At 32.4% G+C, this 20,812-nt stretch overlaps 1 non-coding gene across 1 annotated transcript; it reads right to left on the reverse strand.

Moving 5' to 3' along the window:
* Positions 1 to 12,430: 12,430 nt before the first annotated feature.
* Positions 12,431 to 12,503, reverse strand: TRNAK-CUU (transfer RNA lysine (anticodon CUU)). Its single transcript has one exon. It is a non-coding gene; the product is annotated as a tRNA-Lys (tRNA).
* Positions 12,504 to 20,812: the final 8,309 nt, after the last annotated feature.

Below are 20,812 nucleotides of genomic sequence, written 5' to 3' on the forward strand. Positions count from 1 at the left end.
TTTTAATTTTTTCTATTACTGGTTCTTGATTTAATTCTTTCATAATTTCTTCATTTCTTTTGTGATCAAATAGAGTATACTTTGCAGTTTTCTCATAAAGTTCATTTCTGCTGTTGTTAATCTCTGTTTGTCTTTTTGTTTTATTGTCCAGATTTCGCTTCCATAGTACTTTATAAAGCAGCAAATCTTTCCTAATATATAATTGCATACACACACACATATATATATTTATTTAAAAAATTAATTATTATAATTGAATAATTAAATAATTAGTTTTAGTAATTAAATTTAAGTAATTAAAAAGTAAATAAATAATAATAATAATTAAATAAATTTAGGAAATTTAATCTTAGCTACTTAGGTGGCGCTTTGTGAATATAACAGTTATTGTTTAATTGGCCTTGTACCTGTACTGATGATGCCGGTGATACTCAGGTGAAAATTCTACAAATAAAGAATAATTTACGTGAGTTAATTCCGTTATTATAATAGTTAGTAATACCAACTGAAATGGGACATTGGTTCTCTTTCTCTGGATAAACTAAGAGATTGGATAATACAATTAACATACAAATATCAAATATTACTCGCCAAAGGTAGAGAAAAATCGGTAATGTTTTCGAAATTATTAGGCACCTGTTATATTAGGCACCTGTTATTGATTTAAACGAAATTGGTTGGCCAAACATGAAGATATAGTGTGCACTTACTCATGTTACTGGAAACATAACCGAAGATTTTGTGCTAATATCAATGCTCAAAAATATATGGTTGAAATAAAAAATTATGTATACATTAATTTTACTACAGTAAAATTACCGGATGGGACACAGAAATGAATGAGCTTTCCCCGATGATGTCACTAAGTAGGGTAACATCACTTCAAGGTCACATCCACAAGCATGTAAAATCATGCCCGTGAGTCATCAGTGCAAATGTTACATTTTGAAGGAAGCGGACATGATAAACAATCCTATAAGGAACAAGATGCGAGTGCATTTTTTCAGTTTACATCAATTCATTCTTACAGTAGAAATGTGCTGACGGTATATCTATACAATGACAACCCCAGACAAGAAGAATCCCACTGTCAGCACATTTCTACTGTAGTGATACCTTTCATCAAGTCAATTTCTTATCAAATAGCAAGAATACTAAGAGCCCACAACATCAGAGTGGTCTTCAAACCAACCACCAACATCAGACAAGTTTCAGGATCTCCAAAAGATAAAGTTCCGTTCTACAAATATCCAGGAGTATATTACATTCCCTGTTCCTGTGGTCTTGCCTACATCGGACAAACTTCACGAAGTTTAGGAATTAGACAAAAATAACATGTTGGTGATGTAAACCACAACAGAAGCATCTCTTCCGGCTTAGCACATCATTTCTGCACGTCTAACCACACGATAGATTGGCAAAACAGCTCCATGCCATATCTCGATGACGACTACAGGCATCGTGTATTTAAGGAAGCCACAATAGTACTAATAACTGGCAGAAACCTCAACAGAAATCAGGGTGTAATTCTAAACAGTTCGTGGAAAAACTTGATCCCCTCTCTCAATCAATCTGAACTACAGCTAGCCAGTAATCACATTACAAGTCTACAACAAACACGCATGCGTGATAATGAATAAGAACAATAAGTCATGTCTGTCACGCGAAACGTGTAACCATAGATACTAGTTTGGTTTACAACGTTTTTTATGTTCCTTTTAATTTGCATTTACTAACTTTCATATATCTGTAATGCCTTGAAAAAGCCAGACTGTTTGCTAGCGAAACTGGTAGGTTTGAATAAATGTTTTTATTGTAAAATACTGGTCTGTATTAATAAAATTGTATTTACAATGTACGCCATTGATAATCATTTGCTGTTTTTAGAAACTGAATTACCAGCGATCAGATTCATGGGAAGAATTATCACCATTCATCTGAACTCTTTGATGGTTGAATTAGACTTTCAGGGCTTTATACAATTCGATAAAGATTCTTTATTTTGGGACATTTACAAACACTATATGAAGACTGCTTGTGCATATCTGGTGACAAAGGAATATGTGGAATCGTTATACAGGCATGGTGTAGTTTTGAGACTAATACTGTATAAGATATAAGATATATAGAGCTGTGCTTCCTATGACATCCGATCTTAAGATTCTTTTGAGCGACAAGCTATTTTAATGTACTGTAAATCCCCCCCAAAAAAAAAACTGTGAGTAACAAGCATTTTTTTTAATTATTAAGCTAATTGTAAAATGTTAAGAGTGTTAACTAAAACTTTTGAAATATTTCTAGGTGATTACATGTTTCGAATTATTCTCTCTGAATATACTTGTAAATAATATTTCAACAAAATAAAATATGCATTTGTAAACTTAAATGAATAAAATTTTGTGTCGTTGGAATATTTTCCATATTTAAGTTACAACACAGTGAAATTTTTACTCAGTTATTCTGTTTAGAAGTTGATAAATAAATCAATAATTTTATACCTTAATGCAATTCTGTTTAATTATGGTTTTTGTTTAGTTCGTATTTTGATGCAGTTGTTTTTCCAACAACGACTTGTGGATTTGAGTGTGAGACTGGAACCTAAACAAGTCAGATAACAAAAGGATAACTGCTTTGAGATGTGGTGTTACAGAAGGCTGTTAAGGATATCATACGCTGAAAGGCTTACAAATGAATGGGTTAGAAAAAATCAGAAATTTAAGGCTCCTTAAGAATATTGACAGAAGAAAGTTAAAATATTTTGGACAATCAATGAGATTGTGGGGGGGGGGAATGTTTGGGTGGGGAGAGACTGATCTTCAGAGAGTTGAAGCCTCCAGAAAAGCATACTACAGGATTAAATGGTAGGCCTTGTGTGGTGCATCACCAAGCATCTGTGGTTACCAGTGATTATATTATTTGATTTTTTATGTATGCGGAGAGTTTATGATAGGTACTGTGCCCCATGATTTGGTTGATGTGCCCCATGATTTGGTTGATTACAGACAATGTACGATGTGTCTGTAATTATTTATAATGTTTCTTTTCCCACTTTCATGAATGGGGTGATTAATGTCATCTATTTCGAGACTTTATTCAACTGTTTTAGTATAACTGGACAAAAGTTAGTTCACCATCTTTTGATGCCTATTGATGCGACGGACAATGTCGCATTTCATAATCACGAAGAGATCCAGTGGGGAAAATGTATGAGCTTCTGTTCGGATGGAGTTCGCGCCCTTACAGATAGGCATAGTGGGTTGTTTCTAAGGTCAAGGAGAGGGGCGGCTCGTGCATAGGCATTGCGGAACTGCAGTACCCCCATTTTTTCTCGATATATAAAAATATTTATTAATTTATTTATATTTGCTTGTAATATTTAATTTTATCATCAACAATCGAGATTTTCTCTTATTTTGTATAAAAAATAATAAAAATCCATCTTGTAGCACGTAGCAATATGACACTGTGGTAAACACAGTGCTGCTAGCGTCCTTCGCTCTCCTAAGTGCTACAAGATGGATTTTTATTATTTTTTATGCGAGCTGTTAGCGTAATGCGACACTGTCCGTCGCACAGTTCCACTGTTGTTTATATACAGTTTGCGCCAGTAGTAGAGTGTTCGTAGTGCTAATCTCTTTAAATATTTGGACATTACAATTAAAGAAATAACATTTGTTATAGTAATTTTAAGTAATTTTTAATTATACTATACTATATAATTTTATCGATAATAAACAACATTTTTTCATGAAACAAAAAACAAGAAGAATATATTTTCTTTTTAAATAATTTTGAATTATACCGAACTGTATAATTTTATCGATAATAAAAAATATTTTTTTGTTTTTTCTTTTTTAATGTTTACCATAATTTGATATTTTCTCCAAACACGTATACGCTGTACTTACAGTGTGTATTTCGAAAGTTGCAGCATTCCCACGATTTCAAGCCACGAACCACTAGTCAAGGAAGTAGCTCCAGATATGAATTGGGTACATTGTTTTACACATAGCGAAGCGTTGGCATAAAGGAATGCCACCAGAATTTAAAACTGTGCTATACAACGCTGTAAAGCTAGTTAATTTTATTAAAGCTCGACCGTTAAATAACAGGTTATTTTTAGTAATCTCCGATAAAATGGGCAGTGAATACATGCAACTAGCTTTCCTGGGTAAATTCGCTAGCTTTCCTGGGTAAAGTACTAACAAGATCATTTCAATTAAGGCACGAAGTTTGATTGTTTGTAAATGAACGTAATTCTGATTTTGCATCACTCCTTGTTGACGAAGCATAGTTATTAACACTATCCTATCCTTCAGATATTTTTTCGAAATTAAATGAACTAAATCTCTCCCTTCAGGGAAAAAATTTTTAACTGTTCTTGATGCCTACCACGAAATAAAGGTATTCGAGAGAAAAAAAAACAACCTAGTGTTATACGTTAGTTATGTAAAAGACAGATAATTTGCACCTTTTCCAACACTGGAAAAGTTTTTAGTGGAAAATTATATTTCTGTTGATTCTGAATTTGCGGAAAGAGTTTGTGCCCACAACTCTGAAACCGAATTTCGAAACGTATTTTCCGAATAACTTTTATAAGAAAAGAACAGTTAATTGAGCTTTCAAGTGAGGGTGGGCTTAAAATGCAATTTCGTGATCTTGGTTCGACTCAATTCTGGATCTCGCTTTCAGATAATTCGACAAATTCAAAAAATGAATTTCTCAAATTATCTGAAGAACCATTGAAATTCTTCATGCAGTTTCCTACAACTTAACTTTGTGAGAAAGGATTTTCATCGCTCCTTCAGATAAAAACAAAATACAGTCGTGTTCGTGTGTGTGCCGATCTTCCACTGAAGTTGACCAATATTGAGCCAGATATCGAGCAACTCGGTAAGGTCTGAAAAAGCTTAACCATCTCATTAAAAGGAAGTAGTAATATAATATATTATATTATTTATTTATTTAATAAAAATTAAAACTTTGTTCAATGATGATACACTTTAAATCGTTTACTTCCAATCTGATTAATTATGTTTCCATATATGTTCGAAACATGCTTTTAGATTTATTATGCTATAACTGACACAGTTTTTCCCAAATGTTGGTAATCCCCAGATAGGTTTTTATAAAAAAAAATTACCGTAGCATGTGGTCTGTAGAATTGTTTTAGGCATTTTACTGGTCTATGAGCTCCGAAAGGTTCAGAAATGTTGCTATAAACCTTCAATACCATTATCATGCATACTCATTATGATTTTTTACGTTTTTGTTCTCTACAGAGATTTAGTTCACAACGCTGAATGTATTCTTTTTTGTGATAAATATACATTTTACAAGGAGATTATTAATAGTCATGCTTTTTACATTCATACGGTTAATTCATACATTCATACATATAATAATAATAATAGGTTCGCATCCATTCCACTTTTCTTCTTCTCAAATTTCGAGAATTACTCCCAAAGATGAATATGGTAATTGCAACATGACGGATACATGGCAGTTATTATGCATTCTTCGGGATGAATTCAAAAAGTATCGTTCATTGCACGAAACTTCGTAGTTGAATTCGTTAGTGCTTTATTAATTAGTGTCTCATAGTGAATCTTCAGATGTAACTTGAACAATGAGAATTATACTACATACTTATTTTATTAATAAAATATTTATAATTACATTAAGCTCAATATCTTAATATTATTTAATTAGGAAATATATCTGATTACATTTACTAAACACTGGTTACTTTTTCCTTTACTAATGCATATACATTTATGAAAACATATCAAGTATATCGCTTAGAAATTATATATATATATATACATATTCCTTCCTACTATTCATTTTCCACTGTATTTGTTGTCTTTATCATATATGTCCTTCTCATTTCTACAATAAATTGATTTAAATCCATCCATGCTATTGGAACAAAGCAGGCAAAGCCAATTGGTGAACGATCCATCTGTTGCAATAAAGAAAAAAATAATAATTTTCAATCATTTTGCTACAGTATTTGTGTTAGTTTAAAAAGTAAACAAAACATGCAAGTATTAATTTTCATTGTTGGTCACTTTCTGTTGAGCACGCACTCAATATTTATTGAATGAAATATCGCTGCAAATTTATAAATAATATTCATGACATGCATTGTTGATTTATAACTATGCAACTGTATATTATTCGATAATTTTATCTTATTGGATAATTTCATATTTCTGAGCCGTTTTACATTTAATGCTTGCATGAGCAATTTTTTATCCATTCGAAAGATTATGTTTCTATTACTAAACCTCTATCGATCCAATGTTAAATCCCGATATTATTTGAAGAAGTCTCTTAATTCTGGTCATTTATCTTTCATTATGAAAGGTATGTAAAACCCTAACCAGGGATGACCCCCGTCCAAAGTATGTAAGTTTCTGACGCTTATAGTAATAACATGAACAAACAGTTCTGTAATTATTGGCATTATTTAAAATCTGAACAAAATTTGATGACTACGGATGAGAAAAACGACATATTAATCTTGTATTCCCATGTGTGATCATAACCCAGCTTATTGAAGACCTGAAGTGGCTTAAATAACCTATGTTTAGCGTTCTCCAATTAGCTAACCCTTTTCTCACATGACACTAATGTTCCATTAGTTTATAATATTCGTGTGTGCGATAAACTTAAAATAATCAAAAATCAAATCGAGCCAAAGCAATTTTGTTCTCGTGAGCGTTTCAGATGTCAGTTGCATAATCAGATATTTTTATGTTGAGAATTTCGCACTTCTCAATGGTCAAGATAGCCTGTGAATTTTTCGGATTAGAAATAAAGCAACATTGGTTATTAAAAATGCTTCAAGATCATTGCAAAAATGCGAAAAATCATTGAATACCAAAGAAAATAGTTAATGGAATCAGGACGTATTTCACATCCCATATTTGCAGTAATTACTGAATTGTGTGGAACAGAAATAACTGATTCAGGATTTTTGAGATACTGATTTAACAATTCCTCCGCTTATTTTTTATTTGTTAAATATATTTAATATTTAATTTAATATATATATATATATATATATATATATATATATATATATATATATATATATATATATATATATATATATATTATTTTATATATATTTTATTTTAATATATATATATATATATATATATATATATATATATATATATATATATATATTATTTTATATATATTTTATTTTAATATATATATATATATATATATATATATATATATATATATATATATATATATATATATATATATATATATATATTTTAATATTTTACTTTCTGGAAAATTCTTCGTGCATCTACTTCTAAGGCTTCCAACCATCCTCTCGCAAGTTCTGTTTGACTTGCGCTGTCGTTTTCTTGGTTGTTTAGCGACACCAACCATTTTCCTCCGTATATCTGGTTCCGAAATATGTGCTTGTACATTTCCGATGATGGTTTACGATATTCGGTTTTTGTAGAAAGAGTAGGAAAACGAATAGATGCTTGTTCCATGTAGTGAGATAAAGAAAGAAGAAACTTAAGTGTAAGGTTAGCAATTCAATGTGATTAGTGTGCGATTATTATCAAAATATCTATTTTAGAAATAATCTCATTGAAATAATTCATACGATAAGTCTTAGTGCATGCCTGAAATTATGTGGTAAAAAATCTCAGAAAAAAAGGGACTTGGGTAACTTACAGAATTCAATCGAAACGAACAAAATAACGAATCGTCGTGTAGTTGACAGTCTTCTCTTTATGCGTTTGTTGTTATTGGTGGACCAAAGAATGAATACAACCTGCCCAATTTTTCTCTGATATCAATCATTAATTTTTGGAATCCCATGCTAATATTCGTAGGAAATATAAAAACATTTTAGTTCGAATATGAGGCGATATAAATATGACAGTCTTGTCAAAAAGGATATTTTATCAAAACCAATATTTTATTCACGCTGACATTCTCTATCCATTTCTCATTCGTCCAAGACGATTACTCTAATTAGGGGCTTTCAGACAATTTAATGCACTCGACTTTCGATTCCGCTGCTGCTCCTGTCTAGAAGTAAGTAGTATTTTTTGTCTATATTTCGAGGAGAAAAAAAAAATTCTTTACTTCTTATGACAGCAGCTAATGCAACTGCTGAGTGAAAAGACCTGATAAAGGTTCCGCACGTCGTATTTGGGATTCTAATCCGGGATATTTTCAACCAAAAAGCTTATCTACACCAACTGAGTTACTGTAGCTGTACAAGTCTTCCAAAAGAACATTAAGTCTTAGTTATTACTATTACATCAGACAATGTGGAATTGGTACGGATTAGTTTGTTAATATAAAAAGAAGAAAAGACCTTTAAATTCCTGCTGTGAGATTATTATTGATTAGATATTATAAATTACACAAATCACCGTTTGGCTACTTACATTATATTCTTCGATATAGGGAAGGTATGAAGAACTTCGACGTATTACTTATGGCTGGGTTTTTATTTGCACAGTTGCATTAAGTGCTTGTATACAGTATGTATACAAACACTAATTTTTATTAATGTTTATCATGAATTTTTATCCTTTAAAAAAAAAAAACTGTTGACATTATTAATTCAATTCAGTCAGATGGATAAGAGATCAATGCAGTTTATCAGTTCGATTTATCATACTTGTATCGGAATATGATAAATGCAGTGGTTTAACATAAAAACACAATATAATGGCTTAAATTAAGGGGATATTAAATCCCACATAGTTTTAAAACCGAATAAGAAACTCAAAGATTGGAATCAGAGAGTTTCTTGCCGAATATAGTAAAACTATAAAGTATCGGCGACACTAGCGTTAGCCAATGCAAGTGACCCTAGTACGTAGTACAATACCGGACGACTCGTTGCAAAGGTGGGGGAAGTTCAGATCGCTATTCTTAGGTATTTTCCATAATGTATAAACACATTTCCTAGGAAATGTATGCTGTTATTACATTATGGAGGGAGGTCACTACCCAGACCGGTTTCAGCCTTTATTGAGGCTTCATTAGTGAGTAGCTAGACCTAATACCGAAGTGTATAGCGAAAAGAACTTATATACTCTGCTTTTCTTTATTTATATATCTTCTTTTCGCTATACACTTTGGTAAAGTGTATAGCGAAACTATAAAGTGTCGCCGATACTTTATAGTTTTACTATATTCGGCAAGAAACTCTCTGATTCCAATCTTTGAGTTTCTTATTCGGTTTTAAAAGTATGTGGGATTTAATATCCCCTTAATTTAAGTAATGTTTTCATTGCCGAAATGAAGCTTATTAGCTCTTTATACTTAAGCAATATAATGGCGTTATTATTGTCTTGGATTTCCATTTTTGAATGTTATTCCCAGAAAATCCATAGTGATATTAATGTTACTTCTCTTGGTGATGAAAATGAAAAGATGAATCAAGAATATTATTTCTGTCAGATTCAGGTTTTTGTTTTGTTTTACCTCTTTTTTTTTTTCTTTTGTTTCGTTTTACTGCTACGAAAAATTTCCGGAAGAAAGTCACTTTCCAAGTTTTCTTCTGGTAAAATTGTGTATGACTTTCTTACGGAAACTAGTTAGCGAATGGTACGGTTCTCCCTCCTGGAAACTCCGTTTTTGTTTAGTCTCTTCAGCAGTAAACCTCTTTCATTAGAACTTTATTTTAAATGAGAAGACAATTTATAAGGCTTTCAATCTTACTATCGGCTGAAAACCCTTATCAGTGTTCTTCTAATTCTAGAACTGATCCTTGTCTATTCATGCGAAAATACTGTTGGAGCACCCTTTGTGCCGACAGCGTTCTGGCCTGTCCCTATACCTAATGACAGTTAGGTATAGGGACAGGTAATATATATATATTGAAAGTAAAGTTGGATTTTACTTTCAATATATATATATAAATATATCAATCACTCCCTATTAAAAGGGGATAATCTATATTGCTTCTCTCCTTTACTTGAATAGTTTCTTAGAAATTAGTTACATTTGGATGAAGAATAGTCAATACGTAAAGGATAGGTGCAGTTTTGGTTTCACCATTATCCTTCTCTGTGTAATATTTGAATTGATTTAACGCAACCGTATGCTGTTGTCACTTGGCAAAAATCGTTGCTTGAAACGAGGCTATTTAATTCCATACAAGCTGCAAGTAGAACGCTTTTCAAAATATCAACACCTTGCTCAATACCTTATTATCGGTATTTTGCTCTGACAGAGTTTTAACTTCAGTTTCAGTGGATAAACACAATACTTCTGTCAAGAAGGGTAAATAAACAGTTACTATCAATTATCTTTACATCTTTATCTAGAAACCAAATATGGAACTTTTACTTTTCAATAGTCTTTAGCCTTTCGATAAAAAAGGTGAAGATCTCACTGCCAGCCACGAACATTTCAAATTCAATTAATTGAATTAATTGAATTTGATTTAATTCTGTGATTTAATTCTAGCTTGTGCCTTCACCAAACCAGCTTAGTTTATTGTGTTATATATTTTCATATTAATTTTCTATTTTTATTACAATTGTGCCAAAAGATTCTGGGAGGTAATGCATCCCACTGTTATCCGATGTATTTTTACAATATGAAATGCTGATTTGTAATGGAAATGGAAACAGTCAGTTGTATCCTGTTATAAGACATTTCACACGACGTACTTTGAGTAGTTTGAATAGCAGTTATCTTCTCAGTATCTTATCACATGGTGCTACAACAAAACGTAAATACAGATCCGATGGCTACAATTTAGTACCAGCGATATGATTGATGTTGGTTTTAATATTTAATAACAGTATTGTTCTTGTGGATGTGTTGTGCTTCAAATTCAGAGCCGAAAAGTTTCATTTTCAACAATTAAAACAATAATATCAGTCAGATAGTTACTTCTAAATTGTAACCAGCCTTCCTTTACTACTTCTTCTTCTTACTACTGACACACACTTTTGTGTTTTTATGAGATATCTAGTTGTTATTATTATTTTATTTTTTTGAATAAGTAGGTAGAACATTTAAGGAATAAATCTGAAAGCGGTTGAATGATGGTGTCTGTGGCATATCACTTTTTTCGTCATCCTTTGCAATCCCCTCCTTTCTATTTTGATGTAGTGATATCAAAATTCGTATGAGAGAGAGTAAGTAAAGACATTGTCCGCACGGTTATCCTAGTGGCTGTGCGCTTCGCAACCATATGTCCCAGGTTCGATTCCCGTCAAAGACGTAAGGAATTTGAGGATCTTCCTCATCCGTAGCCAAGTTAGCCGGTCTTGGGCGCGGGAAGTAGGGTTTTTTCCGCCGTTTTTCATCCCGTAAGCAGGCAAACCGGCCCCGTGAACACACGGATCTACAGCCATAAATACTTAACCTCCCACATGAGGGGACTGAACTCTCCCCAATAGGGACGGGGGGAAAAAGAGATGAAACTCCATACGAATAAAAATAAATAAATAAATAGACATTCTAAATTTAATGGAACCATCTGTTCTGCAAAGCGGGATAAATTTCCCCGATTACTTTGGGTAAAGTAAGAAATTAGAATTTCAAATCCTCTGTATACTCTTGTATTATCCTGAACCAGCAGGAAGATATAACTATCAAGAATAATATAATCAATGACTTTCTTTTATTTCTTGTGTCTTCACTCAATGCGAACTTGTGCACATCTTTATGGTGTTTGTAATGATGAGTCGGTTAAATGATGGTTATAAGTGATATAATATCTACAAAGGAAATATTACTCACCTTCTTAAAAATAATTTTTAAAATATAATTTTAATTATTTGATATTATGCAAATGCCTCTACATAACGTGAATAAATGAAAAAAAAAAATTGGAATTATTATCTGTATACAGTATTTGAAATCGTTTAACGGTTAACATATGTAATAAAAAAAGATTAATGTATCCGATATTCCTTCGCTTCTTGCACGAACATTATAGAGAATATAATAAGAAACGGTAAATATTTAAAAATACTTAAATAATCTGTTCTTCTGATAATGCTAAGAATAACGCAACTGACGTTTTTTATGGTTACTGCATCGGCATTCTTATCATAAATCAGAAAGAAGAAGGGGGCGGGAGGAATTCGTTCCCTGGTTCTTGCGGCTGATTACGTATTATTGCTTCATCGACTTTCACAGTTTGTTGCATTTCTGTTTTTACAGCATACTTAACATATCGCAATCAAATCATGTACTTTGAACTAGAAACATGTGATGCCATCTTGTGGCAGTGTGATAAAACACAAGATGCATTGCTGTCTTCACCTTGCATTCACATTTTCTATTTTGCTGCATGTAAACAGAAATAAACACAAAAATTATTAATCTATGAATAACCGTCAGGTTTCAAGTCGAATCTTCAATACGATTAGCGGCAGAGAATTTAAATAGGGAAAAAATAATTCGCCCAACGTGGGGCTCGAACCCACGACCCCGAGATTAAGAGTCTCGTGCTCTACCGACTGAGCTAGCCGGGCGCTTGTGATGTTTTTGCTTGTTAACCAAGTACAGCTTTAATTTGGTACGTTACCAATCATTGTTTAGTTTGGAATTTGAATTAAATGCAAAAATCATCACAATCAGAAGACGATCTGATAGTAATTTAATTTCATTATTTGCAAAATTACTTTTGTAAATTCATGAACAGTGTTTCAACACATTCTTAATAATTTTTATTAGTCTGAAATGATTTCTTTTGGTTACCTTCCTGCACTGAAAGATTGCTAAGCTGATAAATAAATCTAATAGATCGAAAGTCGAATGCAATTTATTTATGTTTCAGAAATAAATCATAGAGTGAATAAATCATAAATCAGAAAGAAGAAGAAAAAGAAATTCGTTCCCTGGTTCTTGCAGCTAATTACTTATTGCTTCGTAGACTTTCATAAATTGTTTAATTTCTGTTTTTACAGCATTTACCACACGCAATCAAATTATGCTTTGGACTAGAAACGTGTGATGCCATCTTGTGGTCGTTTGATGAAACACACGACGCATTGTTGTCTTCACCTATATCAACTCATCAGAAACAATTTTCATGTGTGCTTAACTGTCATTTATATTATTATATTACTTTCAATTTTTGAAAAAACTTTTGTTGTTTAATTTGAAACCAGAAGAGATATCATCCGATAAATCTTAGAAGAGATAACAAATATTACATTTCGTCCAAACAGAGCAGAGCCAACCGTATTTTGAACTATAATTTGAATCGTGTAAAACGTAATAACATTTGTTATTACAACCGCCAAATGATATATAAAAACGAAATGTTAAACATCATTTTCTACAGTGACCTCAAGAAAAGAATGGTTCTCAATTAGGAAAATGTGGTTATTGAAATGATGAAAGTGTCATCTTTCGTTTATTAAGTTTAGTAATATATTGATAATTATCATTAGAGCATTTAAAACGAGGTAAGACGTTTCATTTTCACGGTAGATGGCAGCACCATACAAGTACTTTTCGAAGTCCTTTATTATCGTTTTTTGTTTTTCTTGAAATTGACGGTGAACTTTTCAGACGGCGGGAGGGGGGACTACATAGGCTTTGTCTGTTTAACTCATCGCTGAAGAAATGACTCGCGTAATTTTTGTAAAAAAATTTAAAGCTGACTTATGAATATCGGCTAATTTCTTTTAATGCGATACTTTTTTTTTAGACGATGAACACAAATAATCGGAAGCTGCAAAAAATTATTTAAAAAAAAAAGTCTCAAAACTTTATGTAACTTACAAATGCAAATTACTCAGTTGAAAGAAGAGTTTTTTAAACTACTGGGTGTGTATTTTATTCAAATTATTTTTATAAGAATGAAATTGTCCTTTGGTTCTACAGATAAATTAGCATAGTCATATAAATTTTTTAAAGTAAATAAATAAACGTAACGAGTTTATTTAGAAAAATCTACGCCGAAAAGCTCTTATCTTATATAATATTAACGGGCCATAAGGAGATAATGGGCTAATTAAAAGTTGTGCCAGATCATTTTCCTTATGAAAATTAATTTTCGATTATGGGAAATCGAACTTAAAATGTTTCAACACCATAGCTATCTTTCAGATATTATAAAGGGCAAAGAAATATTTATGCATATTAAATAATCGTAACAAAAATAACAACTTAATATGCTCTGATAGAGAAACGTGTTAAAATATTGTCATTTTTTTTACTATCTAAATTATTTGGCATATCTCCAGTCCTTAACTCAATTAAATTTTTTTTTTAATTTTCAGTGAGCAATTTTCAAATCTGACAATTTTTGAAATATGAAATATTTCTCAAAGTTTGAGTAGCATCATGGCTTACAATTTTCTTATCATTAAACGAGTGAATAGGAGTAGGGGCACTTATAACAAGATCAAGATCAAGATAAGATAAGGATTCGTGCAGTGATTGGTCAGACACCATGAACAAGATCAAGATAAAGATAAGATAGGGCTTCGTAACGTCATTGTTTGCTAAGAGAGTGACGTAATGAGTATTGAATGTTTGAAATTGCGCAAGGGGACCCATCTGTCAGTGACATCACGTTGTGTGTTTGGTTCGGATATGGAATTCTGGGTAATTCTTCGCATGTGGAATTGTGGGTGATGGTTAGAGATAAGATGGTTAGAGATAAGATAGAGTATGGAATCCTTGGAATTTCCCAGGGTGACACATCCGTCACTGACGTCATGTTGTGTGTTTGGTTTGAGTGTGGCATTATGGGTAATGATTAGAGATTGGAATTCTCGGAGGATATTTGGTCAAGTGTTGGGGTCTTTGGCTCGCTTGTGGAACTATGGGAAAATATTTGTCAATATACCAGTAGACATTTTCTAAAATAATCAGTTACTAGATATCACTGGTGACCTCCTCATCCCCTCAAACACACAAACACATTTTTTTCTTTCTTGTTTACATTTTCTAAAATAATTAACTATTGGATATCAGTGGTTTGCCCCTCACTCCCCATCAAAGACACATACACATTGTTTTTTCTTAAATGTTCACACTTTCTAAAATAATTAATTACTGGAATCTCAGTTTTGCTGCATTTTTTTCTTTCACGTTTTCTTCTCAATAGGTTGTAGTTAGACATTTTCTAAAATAATTAATTACAGGCTATCAGTGATATTGCCCCCACCTCAAACACACACACACACACACACACACACACACACACACGCATTATTTTTCTTTCATGTTCACTCTAAAACTAATTAAATGTTACCTTTATTACAAGTTCTAGGCAGAATAAATATTCTTAAATATGGAGAACACATCAACGGTACATTAAATATTCATTTAAGTTTACAAATACACATTTATTTGACTGAAATATTATTTACAGGTATATTCACAATGAAAAATTAAAAGGTAATTATTTAGAAATATTTCACAAGATTTGTCTTTCTTGCTATTTTCCTGAAGAAAGAAAAATTCCAAAGAGGTTTGGGTTCACTCTTTTTTTTTACTTTACGGGATACACAAAACAGTACAGTACAACACAACACAACACACACACACACACACACACACACACACACACACACACACACACACACACACATGACTGCAGCCTGAAAGAAAATTCCAGTATATAAACTGAAAATGCACACGATTATTGTTCCTATAGGTTTCTATCCAATGTGACGTCATTGAGTTGAAGTGGAAATGGACATTATTGTCATGGATATGCGTGACTTCCTGTGTGTAGAATTCTGGGTGTTGGTTAGAGTATGAAATTCTGACAACTAATATGATTTTTTTTTTCTTTTTGTTCACATGTGGGATGTTATTTTTTCCATTCCCGGCATCAATTTTACAGTAGTGATATTTTTTATATCATCTATTATTATGTTAGGTATTTTTTCCAACACAGATAAATAATTATTCATTCTTATTTCAACTGAATATTAGGTCTGGTACTATAATTTTCAACTTAATTCCTCTGTTACAACTACCAAAGATACTTTATACTTTAGACTCCTGTATTTTTCTTTTGCTTCAGTAAGTGTTGACTGAAAGGAAATCAGACAAACAAGGATTGAAAGTAAAGTAAAGTCACTGCTATCCTCTTCTGTTACTTTTCGCACTATAGTGTGACAGATTACACTACGAATTGGTAATTTGCACTCGTATTTTTTTCCGCATTCACAACTAAACAGAAATTAAGACATTAAACTTAACAAGTGTCTGAAAGTAGGGTTACCATATTTCTTGAAAACAATATGAAACATCAATGTCGACCATTAAAAAAATAAATAAAAAAATTGTAAAGAAAAATAAAATGTTTACCTTCAAATAAGTATTCATCATCAGGGCAAACAAGAAGTTCATCAGCTTCTCAAAGTTTTGACATTCAAACCGTATTGTTTTCATCATTTGGAATACCGCAACCCAAAAATTTGCATCACTTGATGTGGGCTTTTGATATGCTTCTATATTTTTTTTTCAATCATCTTGGTCGTTTTTCTCTATTTAATTTTAAATCTTGGTGTAGTATTTTTATAACTGAAACCTCAATAAAGAGATTGTGTATTTCAACAACTGATTTTTTGCAAGTCGAGATATGGAATTAACAAATTCTGAGGATGCATCAACATCAGCCACTGAAGCTCAAAATCACCAAATTCATTGTAATCATGAAAACTGCTCTGTAGCTTTGAGCCTACTTTCCACTATTTCTTAATAAGAGATACATTTCTCGTCAAAATTCAAATATGCTTTTCAGAATCTGCTTATTATGTCTCCTTCAATGAAATACAGAAACTGCTTTTGCTTACAAAAATGTGGGATGAACTTTTTGTCCCTTCTGGCTATTAATTTTTCCTTCGAATCCTTGTTCTTCAAAGCTACTTCTGCAGCTGAATTTTTTTTTTCTTCAAAATGTCGTATTTTTCTTTATCATTTATAAATTTAAAGGGAATGAGACAAACAAGGTTTGGACACTGCGTTAGCAATTTCTTATTAGAAACTTCTTTTGCCAGCACAAACAAATAGTTATTTACTGTTATTTCAAATGAATATTAGCTCTGTAGTAAACTTTGTTAATTTCTATGTTACAAAGTTCCAAACATTGAAAACTTTAGCCTATAGCGTCATGTTTACGTGAGTGTAAAGCCAACAGTGATTAAACATGACTCATATCCTCCTTTTGATGTTTATGCGTTGGTCCATCTGTGATTCTAATGACACCAACATTCTAATTGAGATTATCATTTCTGGTTTTCGAGTATGTTGACGATATGTTTACAGATAACTCAAACAATGTCAATAGGTAGCATTAGACAATTTTCTAAAATAATTACAGGATATCAATTTTTCCCACTTTTTTTCCGTTGCCGAAATTAATTTCACAGTAGTGATTTTTTTTTTTTTTACATTTACATTTTCTTGTTTTATGATGTGTTATGATCTGTGTTATGATCTGTGTTAATGATTCTGCTTAAAGATTTCTCTGTCACCGATTTTTACACATATGGACTTCGTATAGATGTAATTTTCTAGATCGCAAAAGTTGATTACTTTTTTCTAAAGAAATGTTAACTGTTAATATTTTTATAATTTTTTACAATAATTAAATAGAATTGCATTAAGGTATAAACTTATGGTTTTATATATCAACTTCTAAACAGAATAACTGAGTAAAATTTCACTGTGGAAAACACATCAACAACACAAAACGTTTGTTCATTTAAGTTTACAAATGCATATATATAGCATATATGCTATATATATATATTACTTCACTCAGCATTTTTTGGTCTGGTTGGCTCCCACTGACGAGACCTCAATAAAGGTCGAAACCGGTATGGGTAGTGACCATTGCCCGCATCGAATTATGCAAAAGTTTGGATTGCGGTATTCTAAATGATAAAAACAATATGGGTTTAAATGTCAAAACTTTGAAAAGTTGATGAATTTCTTGTTTGCCGTGATCATAAATATTTATTTGAAGGTAAACATTTTATTTTTCTTTACAATTTTTTCATTTTTATTTTTTTAATGGTCGACATTGATGTTTCATATTGTTTTCAAGAAATATGGTTACCCCAGTTTCAGACACTTGTTAAGTTTAAAGTCTTAAATTCTGTTTAGTTATGAATGCGGAAAAAATAACGAAAAAATTGCAATAAAAATTGCAAATTACCACGTCTTAGGGCAATCTGTCACTCTACAGTGAGAAAATTAACAGAAGAGGATAGCGGTAACTTTACTTTACTTCCAATCCTTGTTTGTCTCATTTCCTTTCAGTCAATAATACTTACTAAAGCAAAAGAAAAATACGGTAGTCTAAAGTATATTGGATTTCGTTCGAGGATACATAATTGTTGGTTGGCGAAGTTAGTGCTCCTATAAAGTTGATGATTTTTGTCTGTTTTTATTTGTGTTTTCGCCTGAGAAAATTAGTGTTTTGTAGTATACTAGGGTAGAGTTTAGTATTTTATAGTGTATTTAGTAGTATGTCATATATTTTTATTAAGACATTTTAATATTTAGTATACGATATTAAAATGCCCTTTTTTTGGCCCATTAAAATGGTCCAAAAAAGAGCAAGAACGGAAATGCTAAAAAATGCGCCGCAGGCGAAAACAAAAAGGTTAGCCCTTCCAATGAGGTTATTGTGCACATGGAGGAGGTTAACGAAAATGAATTAACCGCCGAAATAGCGAAGTTGAAGCAGATCATCAAAGAGACAACGCGGAATTGTAAAAAGTTGAAACACGTTTAAATGAGCATAGGGAGAAAAAGAAAATTAACAGGAAAATAAGAAACAACAAAGCAAGGAAACAGGTAAGTCAGTAAATAAGGAAAATCAGGTAAATGACGTTATTAGTAAAAAGAAAGAAATTATTTGGTATGGTGACTCTGTATTAAAACATGCTATAGATGAAAGAGTTATAACATCGAGCTTTCCTGGAGCGAAAATTAAAAATACAAGGCGAACAATTCAAAAACAGAAATGAAATGGTAGTTGTAGTAGGTAAGAACGATTTAACTGGCGATAAGTTCAATATGAGAGTGGACATTAAAGGGTTGCTGGAAGCGGCGAGAGTAAAGAGTGAGAAAGTGAAAATCGTTAGCATTTTACCTCGCTAAGATAAAAATGGATTAAAGAGAATGGCTATGATGGCAAACGATTTGATGCGTCGGTTATCTAGAAGGAATGGATGCGAGTTTTTTATGTGCGGAATGAGTTTAAGGAAAGATTGGATTTGTGTAAGAGGAATGGACTACGCCTGAATGCGTTTGGTATCAGGAATCTGGAAAAAACTAATAACTGATATGAGACCTAACACGGAGAGTCAGGGAAACTAAATTATAAAGGGGGGAATGGTGTGAATGTGACTGTAAGAGCGACAATGGTATATAACTGTGTCAATGACGGGACTGGGCTTTGTCATGGGAATGTTGACGAGGCGAGAACGATTTCTTTGTGTTCGTCCGGTTCGGACCAATAATATGTGTGCAAGGATGTCTACATGTGTAAAGCATTAGAGAAGAATAGAGATCTGCAAGTTGTCCAACTGTGTCAGGCAGACTGCAAACAAGGGTATACTAAAGAACATGAAGGTAGATTATTATGTCTGTACACGTTGCTAGGAGTATCAGACAAAAAAGGGTAGAGGAGTTTGTTGCCTTAGTCAATATATTGCGACCTCAGATTGTAGGAACTAGTGAGACCTGGCTATCAGCATCAGACCTACTAAGTGGTATCCTTCTTAAAAATGATGTATCAAGGATACATCATTTTTAAGAAGGATAGGAGAGGAGGGAGCATGCTGCTAATGATATTGGATTACCTGAATCCAGTTAGAGTTGAGACCTATGATTGTAGTAATACTACTAAAAATGAATTTATGTGGCAGTGAGTTTGAAGCCATATGGTGTGAGGTGGAATCAAATAATACAAATTACGCAGTGGGGTGTTGTTACAGACCTGGTGGATCGGTTGCCAGTGATGAAGAAATGCATTACCAAATAGAAAAGATGAGTGCAAAAAGAGTAATCATAATGGGAGACTTTAATTATCCAAATATTGATTGGGTAGCAGTAGAATCTCATGAGAAGAATGAAAATGCATTTATTGAGCTGTTGCGGGACAACTTCCTCACGCAGCATGTGACGGAAGGAACTCGAGGTCAAAGAGTGTTAGATTTAATTATAGTGTCAGAGGGCATTTCAGTTAAAGACGTAACTATTCTGCCTCCAGTTGGTGACAGTGATCATGCGGTACTCACTTCGGAAGTGACTAAGTTGTTTATGAATGTTCCATTCAGAAAAGGTTACATGCTGAACTACAAAACAGGAAATTATGACCAACTGAGGAGTATACCGAGTTCAGTGGAATGTGGTCGGTTGCTGGATGGAAAGAATATCGACAGTGCATGGGAAGCATTTAAACAATATTTAAGTGATATCAGAATGTGTCCCGAGAGTTCGAAGAATAAATAGTGTAGGAGTCAAATGGATGTGTAATCTTATTAATCAAGTGATTCGTAATAAAAGGACGATGTGGAAGGAATACCGCTTGCATAAGGATGACGTCCATTATGAACGTTGTAAGCAGCAGGCTAGAATAGTCACAACTGTTGTACGAAAAGAAAAGTCTGATTATGAAAAGAAACTGACTCTGCGTACTAAAGACAACCCACAAGAATTCTATCGATATGCTGAGTAAAAGAAAGAATGAATATGAAAGAATAACTCTTCTAAATCCAAATGAAGTGATGGTTACAGATGCATAAGAGTTGTTCAGTTAATGAGTACCCATTTCGTTAAAAGCTGTCAATACAGG

This window comes from Typopeltis vanoorti, chromosome 5 (genome assembly GCF_054136105.1).
Source record: "Typopeltis vanoorti isolate ZY-2024b chromosome 5, IOZ_Tvanoo_1.0, whole genome shotgun sequence".
NCBI lineage: Eukaryota > Metazoa > Arthropoda > Arachnida > Uropygi > Thelyphonidae > Typopeltis > Typopeltis vanoorti.